This window comes from Ambystoma mexicanum, chromosome 5p (assembly GCF_040938575.1).
Source record: "Ambystoma mexicanum isolate Mex_15411 chromosome 5p, UKY_AmexF1_1, whole genome shotgun sequence".
In the NCBI taxonomy this organism is placed as follows: Eukaryota; Metazoa; Chordata; class Amphibia; order Caudata; family Ambystomatidae; genus Ambystoma; species Ambystoma mexicanum.
Genome location: NC_090930.1, coordinates 742637307 through 742660417, shown reverse-complemented (window position 1 = coordinate 742660417; position 23111 = coordinate 742637307). Strand labels below are relative to the sequence as shown.

Sequence of the window (23111 nt, the reverse complement as noted above, 5' to 3'; positions counted from 1 at the left end):
CTGGCTTCATGTCTCATTTGGATCAAATTCTTCCTCTGGAGTCTAATGATATAGGAATATTACATATTTTCTCTGATGTGCTCTGTTTTTCCAGAATGAAGTGCATCATGCTACTGAATATGTGGGTTCCATGGTGTAATGGTTAGCACTCTGGACTCTGAATCCAGCGATCCGAGTTCAAGTCTCGGTGGGACCTTGGGGCTGCTTCTCTTTTAGAGTTGCCTTTCATTTGCAGATAGATATAACAGCAATAGCTTTGCTTTACAGCCCACTTTGATGGCAGTCTTCTTTGACCAAAGAATATTAATAGTTTCTGGGGATGACTCTCTTTTGCCACAAAGAAACTGCCCACTCTCATATCTCCAAAGCTCCAAGGTATAATGGCTATTAAACTGGCTTTTGATCTCAGCGATTTGCATTGAAAGCCCAGGAGGCCCCTAAAATCAGTTGAATTGTTTCCTGATAATTTAGAGTTTATTTCTTCTTTCGAGAAAGGTGTGATCCAAATAAAGTAAGTACATTTAAACAAGGGCACTTGATCAGTAAATGCACTACTTTCTAGAACTCATAACTCTTGTAAGTTATAAAAAGTTTGCTCTCCATACAGTTTGTCAACTCAAAGAATTACATTTTTTACACATTTAATAAGACCATCAAATTGCTTGAAACATAGGAATGATTGTGAAAGTGAATATGATTCACCAAAATAATTGTATAACATTTTTTAATGTTAATAAAATAGGGCTTTTTCCAATCTTTTCACATCAATGTTGTTTCTGCATGTTCCAGTGAGCAGAGAATCTACTGCACATAGTGTGTACATTTTTCTTTTCATAGAGTTAAGGTTGGACATTATTCATCTGTGGAAAATGTTTCTGAGAGATATCTGGGTGCCCACTCTGATTGACCTTAGGGATTGTACATTAACGATATGTAGTTGCATCACTGTATTGGTATCAGGCACCAAAGTACATTTAAATGGAATGTCGTGCAGAGAGAGTCGACTGAACTTCTGAATATTAACTCTGTTGAATTGTAATTTGAGAAATTAGAAAATGGAGTGTAAGAGCAAGATAACGGTCCCACCGAGACTTGAACTCGGATCGTTGGATTCAAAGTCCAAAGTGCTAACCATTACACCATGGAACCCTTGCAAGATGCACCTGAGAGCGTTGAATCAGAAATGGCAATATAGAGCACATTTACAATTTGTACAGATTCATAGTCCCAATTGACTGATATCATACAAACACAGCGATGTTGTCGATTGACGTTGTGCTATAGCAATCTCTGTGCTTTATAGAGCATGTAGATCAAATTCTTCCTCTTGAGGCATATGATTAAGCAATATTAAATATTGTTTCTGACTGCCTCTGTTTTGGCATAATGAAGTTCAGCATTTGCGGAAGTATTTAGGTTCCATGGTCTAATGGTTAGTAGGCTGGACTCTGAATTTAGTAATCTGACATGTTATAGCTATATTTTGTTTTCCTTTGGGTGTATTGTCATTTTATGCACATAGATTTCCTAGCAGTGGCTGTGATGAATAGTTCAATTTGATAGCAGCTTCCTTTTGAGAATTTGAAAAAAAAAGAATTAAATAGTCTCTCTGGATGACTCTGCTTTGATTTCTATGTGCACATCCCTTTTGCGTTTCAGAGGGATTGACCAACATACACAACAGTGCTTGGAAGACCTCTTCCTCCCTCATGGCATGTAAAGCTAACCTCTCTCCTACCGTGTGTTTTTTTACTTTTTAACTTCCCCTTCCGAGTCATGATCATGTAACTGAATTTACATTTTTAGATTTTAACTGCAGTAGTTGCTTGTTTTTCATTTTTATTTTTTGTGTACGCATACATCCCTTTTTGTGGGGAGGGGGGAGTGATGTCTGTTTACTTATATTAGCTAATATAGGTCATTTTATGTCCGCTTACAATATGTGTCAGGATTTTTTATGTCGTTTCCAATCAATGTCTAATATCAAGTGGTTTGCAGCAGTCATACAAAGGCACGTAACACCCCCAAAACACCTACATAAGTTAGAAATACTCCGGAAGAGTACTCAGTTTATGAAAAGGCGGTGAATCCCAAATAGAACTGTAAATGTAAGCTAGCAAGCAGACCGTGCACCCCTGTTTGGAACTATGAACTGTGTGTTGCCCTCTATTAACAGAACAATGTAACTGCAGCCCATGTCACATAAAATAGAAAGTAGAGATTATGCAAATTAACTCCCAGAAGAGCCTGGTGTCACCCCAAAAGGTGTCATGCTTTTCACACCAAGAAACATCCACACATAGATCCCTGCGAACCTCAAAAACGTACAGGAAACCCTGTCCAGCGCTTTGCTCCCAGAGGAGATAAGGTTGAAAAACCACCCTATGTTAAAAGTGTCCATAATCCATGCCAGCTGCCCTGTCTATAGAACCTGGCCGTTCGTGGCCCTTCGGGGCCTAGGGGCATGAGTGGAAGGGTTTAACCTGCCTGGGTTCTTGGGCATGGTTTCATCATGCCTCAGTTTACAATGGCACTCTGCCACTTTGTCAGGCTTTAAAGAAGCCTGACTCCTGCAGAGCAAAAGATCTGATTACTTCCTTACATGTTTTGTACGTAAGAATGCGGATGGTGCTCTGAGCCTCCTATGGTGGTTATTAAGCATGGTATACATACCATAGCATGTAACTGTGCCTACAAATGGAACATTTTGTTCATTTATTAGGGAGTTGTGAAAATGGCAAAATCAAATTGCCATTATTGACACAGACCAGCTGCCGCTGTCCGGACATTTCGTCGAAAGACATTTCGTCGAAAGACATTTGGTCGACGTAATTTGGTCGAAAGCCAAATGGTCGATTTTTTAATTTATATATATATATATTTTTTAGGTTGTAGTTTAGGGAAAAAAAGGGTTTTTTTTAGAAAAAAAGGGGGTTGGCGGGGACCCCCCCAACCCCCACCCCCCAAAAAAAAAATGTGAAAATAAAAAACAAAAACAATTCGACCATTTGGTTTTCGACCAAATGGTTTCGACCATTTGTCCTGTCGACAAATTTTTTTCGACGAAATGTCTTGCAACCCAGCTGCCGACTGTTGCTATTGACAGGAGTTCCAGGTGTATAAACTGAGGAGATCACCAGTTCAATTACCTGTGAACGCATTTTGAAGCTCATTCACAACCAGTTCATGCCCGTTCTCTCCATTTTGGCTTTCTGGCTGGCCGAGGGGCCCTTCAGTAATGTTCTTTGCTAACCATTACACCATGGGCCCCTTGCTGGTGCAACCTGACAGAGTTGTAACAGAAATGAGAATCGAGATCTCATGCATCATTTTAACAAACTCATATTCCTAGCCCACGGATATTATGCAAATGTGGAACTGTTTAGTTGGTTGTTGCGCAATAGCAAACTCTTTGCTTTACAGCTCATTTGGATAGGATTCTTCCTCTGGAGGCATAAGATAAAAGAATATTGCATACATTCTCTAAAAGGCGCTTTTTTTGCTGCAATGACGTTCATCATGTCACTAAGTATGTAGGTTCCATGGTGTAATGGTTAGCACTCTGGACTCTGAATCCAGCGATCCGAGTTCAAATCTTGGTGGGACCTTGGGAATTACTGTGTTTGTTTTCCTCTCAGTGTCTTGTTTTAATAGCAATGACGCTGCTGTGTCGCCCACTTTCATAGCATTATTCCCTGGGTGCATTTGAAAAAAGAAAGATTTTCCATGGATGACGCTCTTTAGCCACAATGAAACCCACCACTTTCTGTGGTGTGAAAGACCCATGGTGTAATGGTAGCACCCTGGAGGTTGAATCCAATAATTTGCATTCAAATCTCTGTAAGAGTTTACCATCAGTCGAACCTTTCCTTTATCGTTTATTGTGGATGTCTTCTTTGAAGAAAGGTATGATCCAACTAAAGTAAGTACATTCACGAATGGGCCCTTGGTCGGTACAAACAGTATTTATACACCTCAGGCCTTTTGTGAATTAAGAAAAGTGTGTTCTTCGTTCTATTTTTCATCTCAAACTGATACCTTCATTTTACAAACATGTAAAGACTGTTAAGACGCTTGATTAATATCATTGATTCTGAATGTGGTCGCTTTTCATAGGATTAACCCTTTAACAATTATGAAAGAGAATGGCGATACAATAGAGCTGCTTTTCCCAAAATGGTATTATTAATGTTGTTGCTGCATCTTCAAGTAAAAAGAGAATCCATTGGGTCACAGATTGAGCATGTTTCTTAACATTGAGTTAAGTTTGAAAATTTCAAATCTTTTATGTATGTTTCCGATGCAGATCTGCCCATCGACTCAGAATGACCTCACTGTTCATACATTTAAAAAAAATGCATAAAGGTTAAGGTGCTAGGCACAAAAGTGGATTTTTATGAAAAGTTATGCCAGAGAGTGAGAGCGAAAATGAATACCCTACACCACTAACCTTATGAATATTACTATCTTTGGCCTATAATTTAAGACAACAAGGAGACAAAGTGTGTTAGAGCAAGAGAGAGGTTCCACCGAGACTTGAACTCGGATCGCTGGATTCAAAGTCCAAAGTGCTAACCATTACACCATGGAACCCTTGTTGAGCAGAGCTTCATAAGGGCAATGAGAATATAGGGCACAGTCAAGATTTTTACTGACCTATAGTAACCGTTTACTGATATTATATCGAAGCAGCACTGTTGCTGTTGGATGCTGTGCAATCGCAAAGTACTGGCTTCATGTCTCATTTGGATCAAATTCTTCCTCTGGAGTCTAATGATATAGGAATATTACATATTTTCTCTGATGTGCTCTGTTTTTCCAGAATGAAGTGTATCATGCTACTGAATATGTGGGTTCCATGGTGTAATGGTTAGCACTCTGGACTCTGAATCCAGCGATCCGAGTTCAAGTCTCGGTGGGACCTTGGGGCTGCTTCTCTTTTAGAGTTGCCTTTCATTTGCAGATAGATATAACAGCAATAGCTTTGCTTTACAGCCCACTTTGATGGCAGTCTTCTTTGACCAAAGAATATTAATAGTTTCTGGGGATGACTCTCTTTTGCCACAAAGAAACTGCCCACTCTCATATCTCCAAAGCTCCAAGGTATAATGGCTATTAAACTGGCTTTTGATCTCAGCGATTTGCATTGAAAGCCCAGGAGGCCCCTAAAATCAGTTGAATTGTTTCCTGATAATTTAGAGTTTATTTCTTCTTTCGAGAAAGGTGTGATCCAAATAAAGTAAGTACATTTAAACAAGGGCACTTGATCAGTAAATGCACTACTTTCTAGAACTCATAACTCTTGTAAGTTATAAAAAGTTTGCTCTCCATACAGTTTGTCAACTCAAAGAATTACATTTTTTACACATTTAATAAGACCATCAAATTGCTTGAAACATAGGAATGATTGTGAAAGTGAATATGATTCACCAAAATAATTGTATAACATTTTTTAATGTTAATAAAATAGGGCTTTTTCCAATCTTTTCACATCAATGTTGTTTCTGCATGTTCCAGTGAGCAGAGAATCTACTGCACATAGTGTGTACATTTTTCTTTTCATAGAGTTAAGGTTGGACATTATTCATCTGTGGAAAATGTTTCTGAGAGATATCTGGGTGCCCACTCTGATTGACCTTAGGGATTGTACATTAACGATATGTAGTTGCATCACTGTATTGGTATCAGGCACCAAAGTACATTTAAATGGAATGTCGTGCAGAGAGAGTCGACTGAACTTCTGAATATTAACTCTGTTGAATTGTAATTTGAGAAATTAGAAAATGGAGTGTAAGAGCAAGATAACGGTCCCACCGAGACTTGAACTCGGATCGTTGGATTCAAAGTCCAAAGTGCTAACCATTACACCATGGAACCCTTGCAAGATGCACCTGAGAGCGTTGAATCAGAAATGGCAATATAGAGCACATTTACAATTTTTACAGATTCATAGTCCCAATTGACTGATATCATACAAACACAGCGATGTTGTCGATTGACGTTGTGCTATAGCAATCTCTGTGCTTTATAGAGCATGTAGATCAAATTCTTCCTCTTGAGGCATATGATTAAGCAATATTAAATATTGTTTCTGACTGCCTCTGTTTTGGCATAATGAAGTTCAGCATTTGCGGAAGTATTTAGGTTCCATGGTCTAATGGTTAGTAGGCTGGACTCTGAATTTAGTAATCTGACATGTTATAGCTATATTTTGTTTTCCTTTGGGTGTATTGTCATTTTATGCACATAGATTTCCTCGCAGTGGCTGTGATGAATAGTTCAATTTGATAGCAGCTTCCTTTTGAGAATTTGAAAAAAAAAGAATTAAATAGTCTCTCTGGATGACTCTGCTTTGATTTCTATGTGCACATCCCTTTTGCGTTTCAGAGGGATTGACCAACATACACAACAGTGCTTGGAAGACCTCTTCCTCCCTCATGGCATGTAAAGCTAACCTCTCTCCTACCGTGTGTTTTTTTACTTTTTAACTTCCCCTTCCGAGTCATGATCATGTAACTGAATTTACATTTTTAGATTTTAACTGCAGTAGTTGCTTGTTTTTCATTTTTATTTTTTGTGTACGCATACATCCCTTTTTGTGGGGAGGGGGGAGTGATGTCTGTTTACTTATATTAGCTAATATAGGTCATTTTATGTCCGCTTACAATATGTGTCAGGATTTTTTATGTCGTTTCCAATCAATGTCTAATATCAAGTGGTTTGCAGCAGTCATACAAAGGCACGTAACACCCCCAAAACACCTACATAAATTAGAAATACTCCGGAAGAGTACTCAGTTTATGAAAAGGCGGTGAATCCCAAACAGAACTGTAAATGTAAGCTAGCAAGCAGACCGTGCACCCCTGTTTGGAACTATGACCTGTGTGTTGCCCTCTATTAACAGAACAATGTAACTGCAACCCATGTCACATAAAATAGAAAGTAGAGATTATGCAAATTAACTCCCAGAAAAGCCTGGTGTCACCCCAAAAGGTGTCATGCTTTTCACACCAAGAAACATCCACACATAGATCCCTGCGAACCTCAAAAACGTACAGGAAACCCTGTCCAGCGCTTTGCTCCCAGAGGAGATAAGGTTGAAAAACCACCCTATGTTAAAAGTGTCCATAATCCATGCCAGCTGCCCTGTCTATAGAACCTGGCCGTTCGGGGCCTAGGGGCATGAGTGGAAGGGTTTAACCTGCCTGGGTTCTTGGGCATGGTTTCATCATGCCTCAGTTTACAATGGCACTCTGCCACTTTGTCAGGCTTTAAAGAAGCCTGACTCCTGCAGAGCAAAAGATCTGATTATTTCCTTACATGTTTTGTACGTAAGAATGCGGATGGTGCTCTGAGCCTCCTATGGTGGTTATTAAGCATGGTATACATACCATAGCATGTAACTGTGCCTACAAATGGAACATTTTGTTCATTTATTAGGGAGTTGTGAAAATGGCAAAATCAAATTGCCATTATTGACACAGACCAGCTGCCGCTGTCCGGACATTTCGTCGAAAGACATTTCGTCGAAAGACATTTGGTCGACGTAATTTGGTCGAAAGCCAAATGGTCGATTTTTTAATTTATATATATATATATTTTTTAGGTTGTAGTTTAGGGAAAAAAAGGGGTTTTTTTAGAAAAAAAGGGGGTTGGCGGGGACCCCCCCAACCCCCACCCCCCAAAAAAAAAATGTGAAAATAAAAAACAAAAGCAATTCGACCATTTGGTTTTCGACCAAATGGTTTCGACCATTTGTCCTGTCGACACATTTTTTTCGACGAAATGTCTTGCAACCCAGCTGCCGACTGTTGCTATTGACAGGAGTTCCAGGTGTATAAACTGAGGAGATCACCAGTTCAATTACCTGTGAACGCATTTTGAAGCTCATTCACAACCAGTTCATGACCGTTCTCTCCATTTTGGCTTTCTGGCTGGCCGAGGGGCCCTTCAGTAATGTTCTTTGCTAACCATTACACCATGGGCCCCTTGCTGGTGCAACCTGACAGAGTTGTAACAGAAATGAGAATCGAGATCTCATGCATCATTTTAACAAACTCATATTCCTAGCCCACGGATATTATGCAAATGTGGAACTGTTTAGTTGGTTGTTGCGCAATAGCAAACTCTTTGCTTTACAGCTCATTTGGATAGGATTCTTCCTCTGGAGGCATAAGATAAAAGAATATTGCATACATTCTCTAAAAGGCGCTTTTTTTGCTGCAATGACGTTCATCATGTCACTAAGTATGTAGGTTCCATGGTGTAATGGTTAGCACTCTGGACTCTGAATCCAGCGATCCGAGTTCAAATCTCGGTGGGACCTTGGGAATTACTGTGTTTGTTTTCCTCTCAGTGTCTTGTTTTAATAGCAATGACGCTGCTGTGTCGCCCACTTTCATAGCATTATTCCCTGGGTGCATTTGAAAAAAGAAAGATTTTCCATGGATGACGCTCTTTAGCCACAATGAAACCCACCACTTTCTGTGGTGTGAAAGACCCATGGTGTAATGGTAGCACCCTGGAGGTTGAATCCAATAATTTGCATTCAAATCTCTGTAAGAGTTTACCATCAGTCGAACCTTTCCCTTATCGTTTATTGTGGATGTCTTCTTTGAAGAAAGGTATGATCCAACTAAAGTAAGTACATTCACGAATGGGCCCTTGGTCGGTACAAACAGTATTTATACACCTCAGGCCTTTTGTGAATTAAGAAAAGTGTGTTCTTCGTTCTATTTTTCATCTCAAACTGATACCTTCATTTTACAAACATGTAAAGACTGTTAAGACGCTTGATTAATATCATTGATTCTGAATGTGGTCGCTTTTCATAGGATTAACCCTTTAACAATTTTGAAAGAGAATGGCGATACAATAGAGCTGCTTTTCCCAAAATGGTATTATTAATGTTGTTGCTGCATCTTCAAGTAAAAAGAGAATCCATTGGGTCACAGATTGAGCATGTTTCTTAACATTGAGTTAAGTTTGAAAATTTCAAATCTTTTATGTATGTTTCCGATGCAGATCTGCCCATCGACTCAGAATGACCTCACTGTTCATACATTTAAAAAAAATGCATAAAGGTTAAGGTGCTAGGCACAAAAGTGGATTTTTATGAAAAGTTATGCCAGAGAGTGAGAGCGAAAATGAATACCCTACACCACTAACCTTATGAATATTACTATCTTTGGCCTATAATTTAAGACAACAAGGAGACAAAGTGTGTTAGAGCAAGAGAGAGGTTCCACCGAGACTTGAACTCGGATCGCTGGATTCAAAGTCCAAAGTGCTAACCATTACACCATGGAACCCTTGTTGAGCAGAGCTTCATAAGGGCAATGAGAATATAGGGCACAGTCAAGATTTTTACTGACCTATAGTAACCGTTTACTGATATTATATCGAAGCAGCACTGTTGCTGTTGGATGCTGTGCAATCGCAAAGTACTGGCTTCATGTCTCATTTGGATCAAATTCTTCCTCTGGAGTCTAATGATATAGGAATATTACATATTTTCTCTGATGTGCTCTGTTTTTCCAGAATGAAGTGCATCATGCTACTGAATATGTGGGTTCCATGGTGTAATGGTTAGCACTCTGGACTCTGAATCCAGCGATCCGAGTTCAAGTCTCGGTGGGACCTTGGGGCTGCTTCTCTTTTAGAGTTGCCTTTCATTTGCAGATAGATATAACAGCAATAGCTTTGCTTTACAGCCCACTTTGATGGCAGTCTTCTTTGACCAAAGAATATTAATAGTTTCTGGGGATGACTCTCTTTTGCCACAAAGAAACTGCCCACTCTCATATCTCCAAAGCTCCAAGGTATAATGGCTATTAAACTGGCTTTTGATCTCAGCGATTTGCATTGAAAGCCCAGGAGGCCCCTAAAATCAGTTGAATTGTTTCCTGATAATTTAGAGTTTATTTCTTCTTTCGAGAAAGGTGTGATCCAAATAAAGTAAGTACATTTAAACAAGGGCACTTGATCAGTAAATGCACTACTTTCTAGAACTCATAACTCTTGTAAGTTATAAAAAGTTTGCTCTCCATACAGTTTGTCAACTCAAAGAATTACATTTTTTACACATTTAATAAGACCATCAAATTGCTTGAAACATAGGAATGATTGTGAAAGTGAATATGATTCACCAAAATAATTGTATAACATTTTTTAATGTTAATAAAATAGGGCTTTTTCCAATCTTTTCACATCAATGTTGTTTCTGCATGTTCCAGTGAGCAGAGAATCTACTGCACATAGTGTGTACATTTTTCTTTTCATAGAGTTAAGGTTGGACATTATTCATCTGTGGAAAATGTTTCTGAGAGATATCTGGGTGCCCACTCTGATTGACCTTAGGGATTGTACATTAACGATATGTAGTTGCATCACTGTATTGGTATCAGGCACCAAAGTACATTTAAATGGAATGTCGTGCAGAGAGAGTCGACTGAACTTCTGAATATTAACTCTGTTGAATTGTAATTTGAGAAATTAGAAAATGGAGTGTAAGAGCAAGATAACGGTCCCACCGAGACTTGAACTCGGATCGTTGGATTCAAAGTCCAAAGTGCTAACCATTACACCATGGAACCCTTGCAAGATGCACCTGAGAGCGTTGAATCAGAAATGGCAATATAGAGCACATTTACAATTTGTACAGATTCATAGTCCCAATTGACTGATATCATACAAACACAGCGATGTTGTCGATTGACGTTGTGCTATAGCAATCTCTGTGCTTTATAGAGCATGTAGATCAAATTCTTCCTCTTGAGGCATATGATTAAGCAATATTAAATATTGTTTCTGACTGCCTCTGTTTTGGCATAATGAAGTTCAGCATTTGCGGAAGTATTTAGGTTCCATGGTCTAATGGTTAGTAGGCTGGACTCTGAATTTAGTAATCTGACATGTTATAGCTATATTTTGTTTTCCTTTGGGTGTATTGTCATTTTATGCACATAGATTTCCTAGCAGTGGCTGTGATGAATAGTTCAATTTGATAGCAGCTTCCTTTTGAGAATTTGAAAAAAAAAGAATTAAATAGTCTCTCTGGATGACTCTGCTTTGATTTCTATGTGCACATCCCTTTTGCGTTTCAGAGGGATTGACCAACATACACAACAGTGCTTGGAAGACCTCTTCCTCCCTCATGGCATGTAAAGCTAACCTCTCTCCTACCGTGTGTTTTTTTACTTTTTAACTTCCCCTTCCGAGTCATGATCATGTAACTGAATTTACATTTTTAGATTTTAACTGCAGTAGTTGCTTGTTTTTCATTTTTATTTTTTGTGTACGCATACATCCCTTTTTGTGGGGAGGGGGGAGTGATGTCTGTTTACTTATATTAGCTAATATAGGTCATTTTATGTCCGCTTACAATATGTGTCAGGATTTTTTATGTCGTTTCCAATCAATGTCTAATATCAAGTGGTTTGCAGCAGTCATACAAAGGCACGTAACACCCCCAAAACACCTACATAAGTTAGAAATACTCCGGAAGAGTACTCAGTTTATGAAAAGGCGGTGAATCCCAAATAGAACTGTAAATGTAAGCTAGCAAGCAGACCGTGCACCCCTGTTTGGAACTATGAACTGTGTGTTGCCCTCTATTAACAGAACAATGTAACTGCAGCCCATGTCACATAAAATAGAAAGTAGAGATTATGCAAATTAACTCCCAGAAGAGCCTGGTGTCACCCCAAAAGGTGTCATGCTTTTCACACCAAGAAACATCCACACATAGATCCCTGCGAACCTCAAAAACGTACAGGAAACCCTGTCCAGCGCTTTGCTCCCAGAGGAGATAAGGTTGAAAAACCACCCTATGTTAAAAGTGTCCATAATCCATGCCAGCTGCCCTGTCTATAGAACCTGGCCGTTCGTGGCCCTTCGGGGCCTAGGGGCATGAGTGGAAGGGTTTAACCTGCCTGGGTTCTTGGGCATGGTTTCATCATGCCTCAGTTTACAATGGCACTCTGCCACTTTGTCAGGCTTTAAAGAAGCCTGACTCCTGCAGAGCAAAAGATCTGATTACTTCCTTACATGTTTTGTACGTAAGAATGCGGATGGTGCTCTGAGCCTCCTATGGTGGTTATTAAGCATGGTATACATACCATAGCATGTAACTGTGCCTACAAATGGAACATTTTGTTCATTTATTAGGGAGTTGTGAAAATGGCAAAATCAAATTGCCATTATTGACACAGACCAGCTGCCGCTGTCCGGACATTTCGTCGAAAGACATTTCGTCGAAAGACATTTGGTCGACGTAATTTGGTCGAAAGCCAAATGGTCGATTTTTTAATTTATATATATATATATTTTTTAGGTTGTAGTTTAGGGAAAAAAAGGGTTTTTTTTAGAAAAAAAGGGGGTTGGCGGGGACCCCCCCAACCCCCACCCCCCAAAAAAAAAATGTGAAAATAAAAAACAAAAACAATTCGACCATTTGGTTTTCGACCAAATGGTTTCGACCATTTGTCCTGTCGACAAATTTTTTTCGACGAAATGTCTTGCAACCCAGCTGCCGACTGTTGCTATTGACAGGAGTTCCAGGTGTATAAACTGAGGAGATCACCAGTTCAATTACCTGTGAACGCATTTTGAAGCTCATTCACAACCAGTTCATGCCCGTTCTCTCCATTTTGGCTTTCTGGCTGGCCGAGGGGCCCTTCAGTAATGTTCTTTGCTAACCATTACACCATGGGCCCCTTGCTGGTGCAACCTGACAGAGTTGTAACAGAAATGAGAATCGAGATCTCATGCATCATTTTAACAAACTCATATTCCTAGCCCACGGATATTATGCAAATGTGGAACTGTTTAGTTGGTTGTTGCGCAATAGCAAACTCTTTGCTTTACAGCTCATTTGGATAGGATTCTTCCTCTGGAGGCATAAGATAAAAGAATATTGCATACATTCTCTAAAAGGCGCTTTTTTTGCTGCAATGACGTTCATCATGTCACTAAGTATGTAGGTTCCATGGTGTAATGGTTAGCACTCTGGACTCTGAATCCAGCGATCCGAGTTCAAATCTTGGTGGGACCTTGGGAATTACTGTGTTTGTTTTCCTCTCAGTGTCTTGTTTTAATAGCAATGACGCTGCTGTGTCGCCCACTTTCATAGCATTATTCCCTGGGTGCATTTGAAAAAAGAAAGATTTTCCATGGATGACGCTCTTTAGCCACAATGAAACCCACCACTTTCTGTGGTGTGAAAGACCCATGGTGTAATGGTAGCACCCTGGAGGTTGAATCCAATAATTTGCATTCAAATCTCTGTAAGAGTTTACCATCAGTCGAACCTTTCCTTTATCGTTTATTGTGGATGTCTTCTTTGAAGAAAGGTATGATCCAACTAAAGTAAGTACATTCACGAATGGGCCCTTGGTCGGTACAAACAGTATTTATACACCTCAGGCCTTTTGTGAATTAAGAAAAGTGTGTTCTTCGTTCTATTTTTCATCTCAAACTGATACCTTCATTTTACAAACATGTAAAGACTGTTAAGACGCTTGATTAATATCATTGATTCTGAATGTGGTCGCTTTTCATAGGATTAACCCTTTAACAATTATGAAAGAGAATGGCGATACAATAGAGCTGCTTTTCCCAAAATGGTATTATTAATGTTGTTGCTGCATCTTCAAGTAAAAAGAGAATCCATTGGGTCACAGATTGAGCATGTTTCTTAACATTGAGTTAAGTTTGAAAATTTCAAATCTTTTATGTATGTTTCCGATGCAGATCTGCCCATCGACTCAGAATGACCTCACTGTTCATACATTTAAAAAAAATGCATAAAGGTTAAGGTGCTAGGCACAAAAGTGGATTTTTATGAAAAGTTATGCCAGAGAGTGAGAGCGAAAATGAATACCCTACACCACTAACCTTATGAATATTACTATCTTTGGCCTATAATTTAAGACAACAAGGAGACAAAGTGTGTTAGAGCAAGAGAGAGGTTCCACCGAGACTTGAACTCGGATCGCTGGATTCAAAGTCCAAAGTGCTAACCATTACACCATGGAACCCTTGTTGAGCAGAGCTTCATAAGGGCAATGAGAATATAGGGCACAGTCAAGATTTTTACTGACCTATAGTAACCGTTTACTGATATTATATCGAAGCAGCACTGTTGCTGTTGGATGCTGTGCAATCGCAAAGTACTGGCTTCATGTCTCATTTGGATCAAATTCTTCCTCTGGAGTCTAATGATATAGGAATATTACATATTTTCTCTGATGTGCTCTGTTTTTCCAGAATGAAGTGTATCATGCTATTGAATATGTGGGTTCCATGGTGTAATGGTTAGCACTCTGGACTCTGAATCCAGCGATCCGAGTTCAAGTCTCGGTGGGACCTTGGGGCTGCTTCTCTTTTAGAGTTGCCTTTCATTTGCAGATAGATATAACAGCAATAGCTTTGCTTTACAGCCCACTTTGATGGCAGTCTTCTTTGACCAAAGAATATTAATAGTTTCTGGGGATGACTCTCTTTTGCCACAAAGAAACTGCCCACTCTCATATCTCCAAAGCTCCAAGGTATAATGGCTATTAAACTGGCTTTTGATCTCAGCGATTTGCATTGAAAGCCCAGGAGGCCCCTAAAATCAGTTGAATTGTTTCCTGATAATTTAGAGTTTATTTCTTCTTTCGAGAAAGGTGTGATCCAAATAAAGTAAGTACATTTAAACAAGGGCACTTGATCAGTAAATGCACTACTTTCTAGAACTCATAACTCTTGTAAGTTATAAAAAGTTTGCTCTCCATACAGTTTGTCAACTCAAAGAATTACATTTTTTACACATTTAATAAGACCATCAAATTGCTTGAAACATAGGAATGATTGTGAAAGTGAATATGATTCACCAAAATAATTGTATAACATTTTTTAATGTTAATAAAATAGGGCTTTTTCCAATCTTTTCACATCAATGTTGTTTCTGCATGTTCCAGTGAGCAGAGAATCTACTGCACATAGTGTGTACATTTTTCTTTTCATAGAGTTAAGGTTGGACATTATTCATCTGTGGAAAATGTTTCTGAGAGATATCTGGGTGCCCACTCTGATTGACCTTAGGGATTGTACATTAACGATATGTAGTTGCATCACTGTATTGGTATCAGGCACCAAAGTACATTTAAATGGAATGTCGTGCAGAGAGAGTCGACTGAACTTCTGAATATTAACTCTGTTGAATTGTAATTTGAGAAATTAGAAAATGGAGTGTAAGAGCAAGATAACGGTCCCACCGAGACTTGAACTCGGATCGTTGGATTCAAAGTCCAAAGTGCTAACCATTACACCATGGAACCCTTGCAAGATGCACCTGAGAGCGTTGAATCAGAAATGGCAATATAGAGCACATTTACAATTTTTACAGATTCATAGTCCCAATTGACTGATATCATACAAACACAGCGATGTTGTCGATTGACGTTGTGCTATAGCAATCTCTGTGCTTTATAGAGCATGTAGATCAAATTCTTCCTCTTGAGGCATATGATTAAGCAATATTAAATATTGTTTCTGACTGCCTCTGTTTTGGCATAATGAAGTTCAGCATTTGCGGAAGTATTTAGGTTCCATGGTCTAATGGTTAGTAGGCTGGACTCTGAATTTAGTAATCTGACATGTTATAGCTATATTTTGTTTTCCTTTGGGTGTATTGTCATTTTATGCACATAGATTTCCTCGCAGTGGCTGTGATGAATAGTTCAATTTGATAGCAGCTTCCTTTTGAGAATTTGAAAAAAAAAGAATTAAATAGTCTCTCTGGATGACTCTGCTTTGATTTCTATGTGCACATCCCTTTTGCGTTTCAGAGGGATTGACCAACATACACAACAGTGCTTGGAAGACCTCTTCCTCCCTCATGGCATGTAAAGCTAACCTCTCTCCTACCGTGTGTTTTTTTACTTTTTAACTTCCCCTTCCGAGTCATGATCATGTAACTGAATTTACATTTTTAGATTTTAACTGCAGTAGTTGCTTGTTTTTCATTTTTATTTTTTGTGTACGCATACATCCCTTTTTGTGGGGAGGGGGGAGTGATGTCTGTTTACTTATATTAGCTAATATAGGTCATTTTATGTCCGCTTACAATATGTGTCAGGATTTTTTATGTCGTTTCCAATCAATGTCTAATATCAAGTGGTTTGCAGCAGTCATACAAAGGCACGTAACACCCCCAAAACACCTACATAAATTAGAAATACTCCGGAAGAGTACTCAGTTTATGAAAAGGCGGTGAATCCCAAACAGAACTGTAAATGTAAGCTAGCAAGCAGACCGTGCACCCCTGTTTGGAACTATGACCTGTGTGTTGCCCTCTATTAACAGAACAATGTAACTGCAACCCATGTCACATAAAATAGAAAGTAGAGATTATGCAAATTAACTCCCAGAAAAGCCTGGTGTCACCCCAAAAGGTGTCATGCTTTTCACACCAAGAAACATCCACACATAGATCCCTGCGAACCTCAAAAACGTACAGGAAACCCTGTCCAGCGCTTTGCTCCCAGAGGAGATAAGGTTGAAAAACCACCCTATGTTAAAAGTGTCCATAATCCATGCCAGCTGCCCTGTCTATAGAACCTGGCCGTTCGTGGACGTTCGGGGCCTAGGGGCATGAGTGGAAGGGTTTAACCTGCCTGGGTTCTTGGGCATGGTTTCATCATGCCTCAGTTTACAATGGCACTCTGCCACTTTGTCAGGCTTTAAAGAAGCCTGACTCCTGCAGAGCAAAAGATCTGATTATTTCCTTACATGTTTTGTACGTAAGAATGCGGATGGTGCTCTGAGCCTCCTATGGTGGTTATTAAGCATGGTATACATACCATAGCATGTAACTGTGCCTACAAATGGAACATTTTGTTCATTTATTAGGGAGTTGTGAAAATGGCAAAATCAAATTGCCATTATTGACACAGACCAGCTGCCGCTGTCCGGACATTTCGTCGAAAGACATTTCGTCGAAAGACATTTGGTCGACGTAATTTGGTCGAAAGCCAAATGGTCGATTTTTTAATTTATATATATATATATTTTTTAGGTTGTAGTTTAGGGAAAAAAAGGGGTTTTTTTAGAAAAAAAGGGGGTTGGCGGGGACCCCCCCAACCCCCACCCCCCAAAAAAAAAATGTGAAAATAAAAAACAAAAGCAATTCGACCATTTGGTTTTCGACCAAATGGTTTCGACCATTTGTCCTGTCGACAAATTTTTTTCGACGAAATGTCTTGCAACCCAGCTGCCGACTGTTGCTATTGACAGGAGTTCCAGGTGTATAAACTGAGGAGATCACCAGTTCAATTACCTGTGAACGCATTTTGAAGCTCATTCACAACCAGTTCATGCCCGTTCTCTCCATTTTGGCTTTCTGGCTGGCCGAGGGGCCCTTCAGTAATGTTCTTTGCTAACCATTACACCATGGGCCCCTTGCTGGTGCAACCTGACAGAGTTGTAACAGAAATGAGAATCGAGATCTCATGCATCATTTTAACAAACTCATATTCCTAGCCCACGGATATTATGCAAATGTGGATCTGTTTAGTTGGTTGTTGCGCAATAGCAAACTCTTTGCTTTACAGCTCATTTGGATAGGATTCTTCCTCTGGAGGCATAAGATAAAAGAATATTGCATACATTCTCTAAAAGGCGCTTTTTTTGCTGCAATGACGTTCATCATGTCACTAAGTATGTAGGTTCCATGGTGTAATGGTTAGCACTCTGGACTCTGAATCCAGCGATCCGAGTTCAAATCTCGGTGGGACCTTGGGAATTACTGTGTTTGTTTTCCTCTCAGTGTCTTGTTTTAATAGCAATGACGCTGCTGTGTCGCCCACTTTCATAGCATTATTCCCTGGGTGCATTTGAAAAAAGAAAGATTTTCCATGGATGACGCTCTTTAGCCACAATGAAACCCACCACTTTCTGTGGTGTGAAAGACCCATGGTGTAATGGTAGCACCCTGGAGGTTGAATCCAATAATTTGCATTCAAATCTCTGTAAGAGTTTACCATCAGTCGAACCTTTCCCTTATCGTTTATTGTGGATGTCTTCTTTGAAGAAAGGTATGATCCAACTAAAGTAAGTACATTCACGAATGGGCCCTTGGTCGGTACAAACAGTATTTATACACCTCAGGCCTTTTGTGAATTAAGAAAAGTGTGTTCTTCGTTCTATTTTTCATCTCAAACTGATACCTTCATTTTACAAACATGTAAAGACTGTTAAGACGCTTGATTAATATCATTGATTCTGAATGTGGTCGCTTTTCATAGGATTAACCCTTTAACAATTTTGAAAGAGAATGGCGATACAATAGAGCTGCTTTTCCCAAAATGGTATTATTAATGTTGTTGCTGCATCTTCAAGTAAAAAGAGAATCCATTGGGTCACAGATTGAGCATGTTTCTTAACATTGAGTTAAGTTTGAAAATTTCAAATCTTTTATGTATGTTTCCGATGCAGATCTGCCCATCGACTCAGAATGACCTCACTGTTCATACATTTAAAAAAAATGCATAAAGGTTAAGGTGCTAGGCACAAAAGTGGATTTTTATGAAAAGTTATGCCAGAGAGTGAGAGCGAAAATGAATACCCTACACCACTAACCTTATGAATATTACTATCTTTGGCCTATAATTTAAGACAACAAGGAGACAAAGTGTGTTAGAGCAAGAGAGAGGTTCCACCGAGACTTGAACTCGGATCGCTGGATTCAAAGTCCAAAGTGCTAACCATTACACCATGGAACCCTTGTTGAGCAGAGCTTCATAAGGGCAATGAGAATATAGGGCACAGTCAAGATTTTTACTGACCTATAGTAACCGTTTACTGATATTATATCGAAGCAGCACTGTTGCTGTTGGATGCTGTGCAATCGCAAAGTACTGGCTTCATGTCTCATTTGGATCAAATTCTTCCTCTGGAGTCTAATGATATAGGAATATTACATATTTTCTCTGATGTGCTCTGTTTTTCCAGAATGAAGTGCATCATGCTACTGAATATGTGGGTTCCATGGTGTAATGGTTAGCACTCTGGACTCTGAATCCAGCGATCTGAGTTCAAGTCTCGGTGGGACCTTGGGGCTGCTTCTCTTTTAGAGTTGCCTTTCATTTGCAGATAGATATAACAGCAATAGCTTTGCTTTACAGCCCACTTTGATGGCAGTCTTCTTTGACCAAAGAATATTAATAGTTTCTGGGGATGACTCTCTTTTGCCACAAAGAAACTGCCCACTCTCATATCTCCAAAGCTCCAAGGTATAATGGCTATTAAACTGGCTTTTGATCTCAGCGATTTGCATTGAAAGCCCAGGAGGCCCCTAAAATCAGTTGAATTGTTTCCTGATAATTTAGAGTTTATTTCTTCTTTCGAGAAAGGTGTGATCCAAATAAAGTAAGTACATTTAAACAAGGGCACTTGATCAGTAAATGCACTACTTTCTAGAACTCATAACTCTTGTAAGTTATAAAAAGTTTGCTCTCCATACAGTTTGTCAACTCAAAGAATTACATTTTTTACACATTTAATAAGACCATCAAATTGCTTGAAACATAGGAATGATTGTGAAAGTGAATATGATTCACCAAAATAATTGTATAACATTTTTTAATGTTAATAAAATAGGGCTTTTTCCAATCTTTTCACATCAATGTTGTTTCTGCATGTTCCAGTGAGCAGAGAATCTACTGCACATAGTGTGTACATTTTTCTTTTCATAGAGTTAAGGTTGGACATTATTCATCTGTGGAAAATGTTTCTGAGAGATATCTGGGTGCCCACTCTGATTGACCTTAGGGATTGTACATTAACGATATGTAGTTGCATCACTGTATTGGTATCAGGCACCAAAGTACATTTAAATGGAATGTCGTGCAGAGAGAGTCGACTGAACTTCTGAATATTAACTCTGTTGAATTGTAATTTGAGAAATTAGAAAATGGAGTGTAAGAGCAAGATAACGGTCCCACCGAGACTTGAACTCGGATCGTTGGATTCAAAGTCCAAAGTGCTAACCATTACACCATGGAACCCTTGCAAGATGCACCTGAGAGCGTTGAATCAGAAATGGCAATATAGAGCACATTTACAATTTGTACAGATTCATAGTCCCAATTGACTGATATCATACAAACACAGCGATGTTGTCGATTGACGTTGTGCTATAGCAATCTCTGTGCTTTATAGAGCATGTAGATCAAATTCTTCCTCTTGAGGCATATGATTAAGCAATATTAAATATTGTTTCTGACTGCCTCTGTTTTGGCATAATGAAGTTCAGCATTTGCGGAAGTATTTAGGTTCCATGGTCTAATGGTTAGTAGGCTGGACTCTGAATTTAGTAATCTGACATGTTATAGCTATATTTTGTTTTCCTTTGGGTGTATTGTCATTTTATGCACATAGATTTCCTAGCAGTGGCTGTGATGAATAGTTCAATTTGATAGCAGCTTCCTTTTGAGAATTTGAAAAAAAAGAATTAAATAGTCTCTCTGGATGACTCTGCTTTGATTTCTATGTGCACATCCCTTTTGCGTTTCAGAGGGATTGACCAACATACACAACAGTGCTTGGAAGACCTCTTCCTCCCTCATGGCATGTAAAGCTAACCTCTCTCCTACCGTGTGTTTTTTTACTTTTTAACTTCCCCTTCCGAGTCATGATCATGTAACTGAATTTACATTTTTAGATTTTAACTGCAGTAGTTGCTTGTTTTTCATTTTTATTTTTTGTGTACGCATACATCCCTTTTTGTGGGGAGGGGGGAGTGATGTCTGTTTACTTATATTAGCTAATATAGGTCATTTTATGTCCGCTTACAATATGTGTCAGGATTTTTTATGTCGTTTCCAATCAATGTCTAATATCAAGTGGTTTGCAGCAGTCATACAAAGGCACGTAACACCCCCAAAACACCTACATAAGTTAGAAATACTCCGGAAGAGTACTCAGTTTATGAAAAGGCGGTGAATCCCAAATAGAACTGTAAATGTAAGCTAGCAAGCAGACCGTGCACCCCTGTTTGGAACTATGACCTGTGTGTTGCCCTCTATTAACAGAACAATGTAACTGCAGCCCATGTCACATAAAATAGAAAGTAGAGATTATGCAAATTAACTCCCAGAAGAGCCTGGTGTCACCCCAAAAGGTGTCATGCTTTTCACACCAAGAAACATCCACACATAGATCCCTGCGAACCTCAAAAACGTACAGGAAACCCTGTCCAGCGCTTTGCTCCCAGAGGAGATAAGGTTGAAAAACCACCCTATGTTAAAAGTGTCCATAATCCATGCCAGCTGCCCTGTCTATAGAACCTGGCCGTTCGTGGCCCTTCGGGGCCTAGGGGCATGAGTGGAAGGGTTTAACCTGCCTGGGTTCTTGGGCATGGTTTCATCATGCCTCAGTTTACAATGGCACTCTGCCACTTTGTCAGGCTTTAAAGAAGCCTGACTCCTGCAGAGCAAAAGATCTGATTACTTCCTTACATGTTTTGTACGTAAGAATGCGGATGGTGCTCTGAGCCTCCTATGGTGGTTATTAAGCATGGTATACATACCATAGCATGTAACTGTGCCTACAAATGGAACATTTTGTTCATTTATTAGGGAGTTGTGAAAATGGCAAAATCAAATTGCCATTATTGACACAGACCAGCTGCCGCTGTCCGGACATTTCGTCGAAAGACATTTCGTCGAAAGACATTTGGTCGACGTAATTTGGTCGAAAGCCAAATGGTCGATTTTTTAATTTATATATATATATATTTTTTAGGTTGTAGTTTAGGGAAAAAAAGGGTTTTTTTTAGAAAAAAAGGGGGTTGGCGGGGACCCCCCCAACCCCCACCCCCCAAAAAAAAAATGTGAAAATAAAAAACAAAAACAATTCGACCATTTGGTTTTCGACCAAATGGTTTCGACCATTTGTCCTGTCGACAAATTTTTTTCGACGAAATGTCTTGCAACCCAGCTGCCGACTGTTGCTATTGACAGGAGTTCCAGGTGTATAAACTGAGGAGATCACCAGTTCAATTACCTGTGAACGCATTTTGAAGCTCATTCACAACCAGTTCATGCCCGTTCTCTCCATTTTGGCTTTCTGGCTGGCCGAGGGGCCCTTCAGTAATGTTCTTTGCTAACCATTACACCATGGGCCCCTTGCTGGTGCAACCTGACAGAGTTGTAACAGAAATGAGAATCGAGATCTCATGCATCATTTTAACAAACTCATATTCCTAGCCCACGGATATTATGCAAATGTGGAACTGTTTAGTTGGTTGTTGCGCAATAGCAAACTCTTTGCTTTACAGCTCATTTGGATAGGATTCTTCCTCTGGAGGCATAAGATAAAAGAATATTGCATACATTCTCTAAAAGGCGCTTTTTTTGCTGCAATGACGTTCATCATGTCACTAAGTATGTAGGTTCCATGGTGTAATGGTTAGCACTCTGGACTCTGAATCCAGCGATCCGAGTTCAAATCTTGGTGGGACCTTGGGAATTACTGTGTTTGTTTTCCTCTCAGTGTCTTGTTTTAATAGCAATGACGCTGCTGTGTCGCCCACTTTCATAGCATTATTCCCTGGGTGCATTTGAAAAAAGAAAGATTTTCCATGGATGACGCTCTTTAGCCACAATGAAACCCACCACTTTCTGTGGTGTGAAAGACCCATGGTGTAATGGTAACACCCTGGAGGTTGAATCCAATAATTTGCATTCAAATCTCTGTAAGAGTTTACCATCAGTCGAACCTTTCCTTTATCGTTTATTGTGGATGTCTTCTTTGAAGAAAGGTATGATCCAACTAAAGTAAGTACATTCACGAATGGGCCCTTGGTCGGTACAAACAGTATTTATACACCTCAGGCCTTTTGTGAATTAAGAAAAGTGTGTTCTTCGTTCTATTTTTCATCTCAAACTGATACCTTCATTTTACAAACATGTAAAGACTGTTAAGACGCTTGATTAATATCATTGATTCTGAATGTGGTCGCTTTTCATAGGATTAACCCTTTAACAATTTTGAAAGAGAATGGCGATACAATAGAGCTGCTTTTCCCAAAATGGTATTATTAATGTTGTTGCTGCATCTTCAAG

At 39.3% G+C, this 23111-nt stretch overlaps 19 non-coding genes across 19 annotated transcripts; 10 read left to right on the top strand and 9 right to left on the bottom strand.

Annotated features, from left to right (window-relative positions):
- The first annotated feature begins 124 nt into the window (after positions 1-124).
- On the top strand, positions 125-196 carry TRNAQ-CUG (transfer RNA glutamine (anticodon CUG)). Its single transcript has one exon. It is a non-coding gene; the product is annotated as a tRNA-Gln (tRNA).
- Positions 197-1077: 881 nt separating this feature from the next.
- Positions 1078-1149, bottom strand: TRNAQ-UUG (transfer RNA glutamine (anticodon UUG)). The gene has a single exon. It is a non-coding gene; the product is annotated as a tRNA-Gln (tRNA).
- A 2387-nt stretch (positions 1150-3536) lies between these two features.
- On the top strand, positions 3537-3608 carry TRNAQ-CUG (transfer RNA glutamine (anticodon CUG)). The gene has a single exon. It is a non-coding gene; the product is annotated as a tRNA-Gln (tRNA).
- Positions 3609-4521: 913 nt separating this feature from the next.
- On the bottom strand, positions 4522-4593 carry TRNAQ-UUG (transfer RNA glutamine (anticodon UUG)). Its single transcript has one exon. It is a non-coding gene; the product is annotated as a tRNA-Gln (tRNA).
- Positions 4594-4852: 259 nt separating this feature from the next.
- On the top strand, positions 4853-4924 carry TRNAQ-CUG (transfer RNA glutamine (anticodon CUG)). The gene has a single exon. It is a non-coding gene; the product is annotated as a tRNA-Gln (tRNA).
- An 881-nt stretch (positions 4925-5805) lies between these two features.
- Positions 5806-5877, bottom strand: TRNAQ-UUG (transfer RNA glutamine (anticodon UUG)). Its single transcript has one exon. It is a non-coding gene; the product is annotated as a tRNA-Gln (tRNA).
- A 2377-nt stretch (positions 5878-8254) lies between these two features.
- Positions 8255-8326, top strand: TRNAQ-CUG (transfer RNA glutamine (anticodon CUG)). Its single transcript has one exon. It is a non-coding gene; the product is annotated as a tRNA-Gln (tRNA).
- Positions 8327-9239: 913 nt separating this feature from the next.
- TRNAQ-UUG (transfer RNA glutamine (anticodon UUG)) lies at positions 9240-9311 on the bottom strand. The gene has a single exon. It is a non-coding gene; the product is annotated as a tRNA-Gln (tRNA).
- A 259-nt stretch (positions 9312-9570) lies between these two features.
- TRNAQ-CUG (transfer RNA glutamine (anticodon CUG)) lies at positions 9571-9642 on the top strand. Its single transcript has one exon. It is a non-coding gene; the product is annotated as a tRNA-Gln (tRNA).
- An 881-nt stretch (positions 9643-10523) lies between these two features.
- TRNAQ-UUG (transfer RNA glutamine (anticodon UUG)) lies at positions 10524-10595 on the bottom strand. Its single transcript has one exon. It is a non-coding gene; the product is annotated as a tRNA-Gln (tRNA).
- Positions 10596-12982: 2387 nt separating this feature from the next.
- Positions 12983-13054, top strand: TRNAQ-CUG (transfer RNA glutamine (anticodon CUG)). Its single transcript has one exon. It is a non-coding gene; the product is annotated as a tRNA-Gln (tRNA).
- Positions 13055-13967: 913 nt separating this feature from the next.
- On the bottom strand, positions 13968-14039 carry TRNAQ-UUG (transfer RNA glutamine (anticodon UUG)). Its single transcript has one exon. It is a non-coding gene; the product is annotated as a tRNA-Gln (tRNA).
- Positions 14040-14298: 259 nt separating this feature from the next.
- Positions 14299-14370, top strand: TRNAQ-CUG (transfer RNA glutamine (anticodon CUG)). The gene has a single exon. It is a non-coding gene; the product is annotated as a tRNA-Gln (tRNA).
- Positions 14371-15251: 881 nt separating this feature from the next.
- On the bottom strand, positions 15252-15323 carry TRNAQ-UUG (transfer RNA glutamine (anticodon UUG)). Its single transcript has one exon. It is a non-coding gene; the product is annotated as a tRNA-Gln (tRNA).
- A 2387-nt stretch (positions 15324-17710) lies between these two features.
- Positions 17711-17782, top strand: TRNAQ-CUG (transfer RNA glutamine (anticodon CUG)). The gene has a single exon. It is a non-coding gene; the product is annotated as a tRNA-Gln (tRNA).
- A 913-nt stretch (positions 17783-18695) lies between these two features.
- Positions 18696-18767, bottom strand: TRNAQ-UUG (transfer RNA glutamine (anticodon UUG)). Its single transcript has one exon. It is a non-coding gene; the product is annotated as a tRNA-Gln (tRNA).
- A 259-nt stretch (positions 18768-19026) lies between these two features.
- TRNAQ-CUG (transfer RNA glutamine (anticodon CUG)) lies at positions 19027-19098 on the top strand. Its single transcript has one exon. It is a non-coding gene; the product is annotated as a tRNA-Gln (tRNA).
- Positions 19099-19979: 881 nt separating this feature from the next.
- Positions 19980-20051, bottom strand: TRNAQ-UUG (transfer RNA glutamine (anticodon UUG)). The gene has a single exon. It is a non-coding gene; the product is annotated as a tRNA-Gln (tRNA).
- A 2386-nt stretch (positions 20052-22437) lies between these two features.
- On the top strand, positions 22438-22509 carry TRNAQ-CUG (transfer RNA glutamine (anticodon CUG)). Its single transcript has one exon. It is a non-coding gene; the product is annotated as a tRNA-Gln (tRNA).
- The last annotated feature ends 602 nt before the right edge of the window (positions 22510-23111 follow it).